Source organism: Callorhinus ursinus, unplaced genomic scaffold (assembly GCF_003265705.2).
Source record: "Callorhinus ursinus isolate GAN/ISIS: 27379988/994484 unplaced genomic scaffold, GSC_fseal_2.0 scaffold2534, whole genome shotgun sequence".
Lineage (NCBI taxonomy): Eukaryota > Metazoa > Chordata > Mammalia > Carnivora > Otariidae > Callorhinus > Callorhinus ursinus.
Window position 1 is genome coordinate 784 of NW_027399588.1, and position 6,695 is coordinate 7,478.

At 38.5% G+C, this 6,695-nt stretch overlaps 1 non-coding gene across 1 annotated transcript; it reads right to left on the reverse strand.

The window, feature by feature from the left end:
- Nucleotides 1-415: 415 nt before the first annotated feature.
- On the reverse strand, nt 416-625 carry LOC112818423 (small nucleolar RNA U3). Its single transcript, XR_003206579.2, has one exon. It is a non-coding gene; the product is annotated as a small nucleolar RNA U3 (small nucleolar RNA).
- Nucleotides 626-6,695: the final 6,070 nt, after the last annotated feature.

A 6,695-nucleotide genomic window follows, 5' to 3' on the forward strand; every position in this document is an offset into this window, starting at 1 on the left:
TATTCCCCATGGCCAAACCCAGGAAACTGCATAGATGGCCATAAATAGGTGAATGTACAGACCAAATATATCCATACAGAGGAATATTCCTTAGCAATGAAAAATTCTGAACTGGTGATCCATTAGTAATATGGATAGATATAAGAATCCTTAGGCTGCAGGAAGGAATGTAGGCATAAAAGATTTCCATTTCCATAACGTGGTTAAAAATGCAAGCCGACTTTGATGCCAGTGGTTGCCTGGGGCTGAGGGTGAAGGCAGTGAGAGACTTCAATGGATCCACCCAAGGGAAGCTGTGAGGTAGAAGAAATGCCCTGTGTCCTGAATGGAGCAGTAGTTTCAATTGTATGTACATCTGTGAAAATGCATTTAGTTGTACAGTTTATCTTTTTTAATTTTTATTTGTTGAGAAAGCACTCACACTGCGTCCTCTCTCTCTTACCCTCCAAAGGAGGAGAAGAACGATCATCAGTGGCAATGGGCAGCTGTGGAAACAACACGTAAAACCACGTTCATGCTCAGGAGAGAACTATGTGCCTCCTCCTTTAGGTTTCAGGTCCTCTACACGTTCAGAGAAAATTCTCTAGTAACAAACTGTAGAAATGAACTGGAGGGTATTATGCTAAGTGAAATTAAGTCAATCAGAGAAAGACACGTATCCTATGACCTCACTGATAGGAGGAATTCTTAATCTCAGGAAACAAATTGAGGAGTAGTGGGGGTGGGAGGGATGGGGTGCCTGGGTGATGGGCATTGGGGAGGGTATGTGCTATGGTGAGCACTGTGAATTGTGTAAGACTGATGAATCACAGACCTGTACCTCTGAAACAAATAATATATTATATGTTTAAAAAGAGAGAGAGAGAGAGAAGCTAGTAGGAAGGGAAAAATGAAGGGGAAGAAATCGGAGGGGGAGATAAACCATGAGAGAAGATGGACTCTGAGAAACAAACTGAGGGTTCTAGAGGGGAGGGGGTGGGGGGATGGGTTACCTGGTGATGGGTATTAAAGAGGGCAGCATTGAATGGTGTCAGGTTCATCTTGCATTTTATTTCGCTAATTGTGTCTTACAAGAACAAATGTTCTTAATTTTGATGAAGTCCAATATATCTTTCTTTCTTTTTAAATTAGACTTCTTATTTTGAGATACATGTACAACCATATTGTAAGAAAAAACACAGTTGTAAGAAAAAATACAGAGAAATCCCATGTACCTTTTACTGAGTTTCCACCAATGGTAACATTTTGTAAAAATATAGTTCAATATAACCACCAAGATATTGTCATTGGTATAACCAATGATACAGAGCATTTCCATACACAAGGATCCCTCATGTGGCCCTGAGAAAGATACATCCATACTTTTCCCCTGCACCCCCCACCTCTCTAACTTAACCCTGGAAACCACCCATTTGTGGTAATTCAAGAATGTTATATAAATGGAATCATACAGTATGGAACCATTTTGAGATGGGCTTTTTTCATTTAGCATAAATCCCTTGAGATGAATCCCAAGTTGTTGCCAACATTCCTTTTTTTATTTCTGAGTAGTATTCCATGGAATGGATATACCACTGTGAGTTTACTCGTTAACCCTCTGAAGGACATTTAGGTAGTTTCCAGTTTTTGACTATTGCAAATAAAGCTATGAACTCCATCTACAAGTTTCTACATGAACGTAAGTTTGGGATTATTACCCAGAAGTGTTTTTGCTAAATCTTTGATAATTCCATTATGGATTTTAAGAAAAACTTTCCAATTATTTTCCTGAGTAACTCCACCATTTTAAATTCCCACCAGCAATGTATGAAGAATATCATTTCTCCAAATCCTTACCAGTGTTTGGTATAATCACTGTTTTGGTTTTTTTTTAATTTCTGCTGTGTTGATGGCATGTAGTAATGTTTCAGCATGCTTTTAAATTCCATTTCCCTGATGAAAAAGAGTTTGAACATTTTTTCATGTGCTGATTTGACATCTTTGTATCCTATTCAGTAAAATGTGTATTCTTATCTTTTGCTCAATTTTTAATTGGATTTTTTTAAATGTTGAGCATTACAGATTCTGTAAATAGTTTAAAATAAAGCTTTTGCTAGAAATATAATTTGCAAATATGTGTCCCAGTCTCTAATTTGTCTTCTTATTTTCTTGACAGAGCCTTTTGCATAACAAAGTGGTTAATTTTGATGAAGTCCACTAAATTATTTTGGTGTCAAGTCAAGATCCTTACTTAACTCTAAATCCCCAAGTGTTTTTCCCTATTATATTTTTTAAAGTTTTAGTTTTGTGCTTTATATTTCTATTGACAATTCATTTTGATTCATTTCTGCATAAGTTATGTGACTCAGGTTGAGGTTCAGATTTTGTGCTTCTGTCGTCTTGTGCTTTTTTTCTGCGCTTGTTGTAAATACCATGCTGCATTGTTATACTTCTCTAAGCAGCGAATTAAAGGGACTTAAATAATAAGTAAATACTATATATTTGCTCACTTATTTTCCATTTCTTATGCTCTTCATTTTTTATGTAAATCCATCTTCTCATCTGTTATTATTTCCCTCGTCTCCAAAGAACTTCCTTCAATATTTCTTGTACCAGGTCTGCTCATGATGACTTCTTTCAGCTTTTTTTTTTTTTTTACACATAACATGTCTTTATTTCAGCCTCACTTTGAAATATATTTTTGTTCTGAATGGTATCCTAAGTTGTCAGGCTTCTGTTTTTCCCTCAGTGGAGATGCTGCTCCACCATCTTCTCACTTAGTATCTTTCTGATGAGAAGACTGCTGTTTTACTACCTTTGTTTCTGTTTATGAAATATTTCTTTCTTCTCTGGTTGCTTTTTTTTTATTAATATCTTGTGCCTTTTTCTCAACTTAATATCTTTTTAAACATTCTGCCACAATTTTACATTTATCAGCAGTTTGCTCTTGTTTGTTGATAGATAATAATCCCATCCCTGAATCTAATGCTCTTTGTTTACCTACTACTTTGACGATGAACATGTGGTCTATTTTCAGGCTGGAACCTGGCGGCTTTTAAGATTTCCTCTCCATTGCTGGTTTTGAGGAAATTAGTTATGGCGTACCTTTGTGAAGTTTTCATGTTTCTTGTGCTTGAGGGTTGTTGAGATTCTTAATGTCTATGAGTTTATAGTTTTCATCCAATTTAGAAATTATTTGGCTATCATTGCTTCAGATATTTTTCTCTTCCCACCTCTTCTCATTCTAGGGCTCTTAAAGCTGTTATGTAACTAAATACTCCATTTTATTTTTTGAATCTTTTTATTCCCTGTGTTTCATTTTGCATAGCTTCTACACTATATCTTCTAGGTCACTGATTTTTTCTTCTGTGACATCTAATCTGCCACCGACATGTTCATGAAATCCGTAGTCTAGTGAAGGAAGCCCAGTTCTTTGCCCATTGTTGGTGGGAGCTTCCTTTCTTTCTTTCCCTGTAATCTTCTGAATATACCTTTAACTTTGAAAGTGTATCTTCCCCCTTAATAAGCCAGCCTACTGGTTACTCTAAGAATGAGACAGGGTTTCTTTGTAATACTGTAATAATGAGCGTGGTATAAAGTATCATTGTTTCTAGATTGAAGTGCCTTCCTCCCCTTCATTGTCTGAGGTGCAGAGGAATTAGACTGTTTCTTTTCACGGCCAAGGCACTAATTTGCAAGAAGGTAGGAATGAAGCCAGTTTCATGAATCCACATAGTCAGAACAAAGAAATGGTTCTTGCTGGCCTCAGTAATAAGGGGCACAGTTGTCAAGCCATTTTTCTTCCTTGTTTTTCTCCCCTCAAGGATCAGAGAGTCCAAGAAACCTAGTGTGGCTCATGGGTTCAACCCTGAAGTCGGGGTACCTGGCACACACATCAACAGTTCTATCAAGACTGCCCACAGCAGGGTGCAGGGCTCTTTGCTGGGAGACAGAAGCCCTCTTGCCCAAGAGGGAGGAGTGGAAGTCAGCAGGCAGAAGTATAGAGCCCACTGCATTTACACACTGTGACCAGAGAATGTTACCGTTTGAAGACAACTTCTGTCCCTTCCCTACATGGCGCTGGACAAAATACAGATAAAGTACATAATCCAGTTTAATCATCTCAAAGTAACTGATTTTTGCATCTCATCTTCAGTAACTATGCTTGCAAAAAAGTTGTTTAGAAGTAAAACAGATACTAATATTAATAATGTTTCTATTTTTTGTGGCTCTACCTGGTCAATTTCTTCATATAAATAAAAGCACCCTGAAGCCTTTATTAATTAAAAATGTGAGATGTAAGGCACACAATATTACCTGTGCTTAGAAAAGATAGGCTTGAATATCAAAAGTATGTGTAGTGAGGTGTCACTTGGAATTATAAGATGTATGCCCTATTTACTGCTAAATATTAAACCCTTTTTCTATTATGCTGCTCTGCTTTGAAGTGCCTGAGACCTTTAACTTGTGAATGTTGTATATGGTACATAATTTGAACTATAATGGGACAGTTATTTTTATGGAATTCACAAATATTTTTGCTTAAAATTATCTTTGTGACATTCTAACATCACCACATGTGAAGATCACTAAAGCAATTTCCACCCCCCAAAATACATTTTAATATTAATAAAGATTCCCAAGTAGTATACAATACACCATGTTAGTCTCTTGACTCCTATAATAACATTTGGCCTTTGTTTTATTTAGTTTCAGATTTCAATTACTCTGACATTACTGAACAGAAACCATAAATAATGGTAAAATCTCCGTCATGGAAGCCCAACATTTTAAGCCTAAGGCATTTTAACTGGGATTCTGCCCAGAGTCTTTTGTGCCCACTCTAGTCCCTCCTCCACCCCAGACTACAAGAGGACACATAAAGCTTTTTTATTTTTACTCTTTATTATAAAGTTGGAGGAAATGTACAGTATGTTTTTTCTGTGTACACTGTCAGTGGAAATGTGAATTGCTACATGGAAAACAGCATGGAGGTTCCTCAAAAAGTTAAAGATAGGATTTCCGTATGATTGAGCAATCCCACTTCTGGTATCTATCCAAAGGAAATGAAATCAGGATCTTCTTTTTTTAAGATTTATTTATTTATTTGAGAGAGAGAGAGCAAGCATGGTGGGGAGGGGCACAGGGAGAGGGAAACTTGAGCAGATTCTGTGCTGAGTGCAGAGCCCAACATGGGGCTTAGTTTCACAACCCTGAAATCATGACCTGAGACGAAACCAAGAGTCAGATGCTTAACCGAGTGCATCACCCAGGCATCCTCGAAATTAGGGTATTGAAGAGATATCTGCTCTCCTATGTTCATTGCTGCATTAGTCACAATAGCCAAGACAGGGAAACAACCTAAATGTTCATTAATGGATGAAGGGATAAAGCAAATGTGGTGTGTGTGTATATAGAATATATGTGTATAAAATATGTATACGTATGCATATATATATACATAAATGGGCGTGTGTGTGTGTGTGTGTGTGTGTAATGGAATATTATTTGGTCTTGAAGAAGGAAATCCTGCTATTTGTGACAACATGGGTGAACCTGGAGGACATTATGCTAAGTGAAATAAGCCAGAGAAAACAAATGCTGTATGAACTCACTTCATGTGCAATCTAAAAGAGTCAAGCACTAGAACCAGAGAGAACAGGAGCTGCCCAGGGCTGGGGGCTGGGTACATGGGGAGAGGTTGGTCAAAAGCTACAGATTTGCAGTTATTAGATGTATAGATTCTAGAAAACTAATGAACGACATAGCCATGATGGTTAATACTACTGTATGGTCCACTTGAAACTTGCTAAGAGAGTAGATCTTAAGTGTCTTTGCCACACACCCAGAATAACTGTGAGGTGATAGAGTTCTTAACCAGCTTGATTGTGTAGGTCATTTCACAATGTATACACGGACCAGATCATCACAGTGTACACCTTAACAAATAAATAAGATATGGTATGTATTTCAATGAAAGAGAATGACGTGGCAGCAGGGGGCCGGAGGGCCTCAAGGAGGCTGTCAGGAAGGGCGTAAAGGGGTCGAAGCTGGAAGAAGACCCTGACTGGCTTGTCGCTAACAGAAACGAGAAACTGATGGAATTCTTTGCCAAGCGAGTTTGTGGGCCATGTGCTCATGGTACCTCCCGCGTTTCTCCAGTTGCCTGTAATAAAAGGAGAGAGGGAAGCGATGAACTTCAAAAATAATTTATCAAATGGAGAGAAACCAGGACACGATGAGTGCCAAATTAAACTGGTTTCTCACTCCTAGCCTTTTCAGACAGCCCACAATTCTCAAATCACGATACAGCTTCCAGGAAAATCCCAAACTCAGGGGCCTGTTGACAAAAAACAAAAACAAAAACAAAAACAAAAACAAAAAACCCACAAAAAAAAAACAGTTTAAAGAAATGACCATAGATTTGTGACCATAGTGACCCATTGCACCGGACCATGGCCTCCCAGGCTGGAGAGGACGCGCGCCCAGGCCCTCCCTGTGGGACGGTGTGTCCTTGCTGCCCCCAGGGTGAGCTAACTCTGGAGTCTCAGCTCAGATTTGCAGGTTTGGCTTCTGTCAAATGGCAGGAAGTCCAGTAGGCTTCACAAAAGATGGGCAGGCTATTGAAGAGCATTCTGTGGACAGAGACGCTGCCCGCTGGGACTAGCAGGAAAAGACACAGTGAAGAAAGAAAAGCAGCCTTTGATTCCCAAATG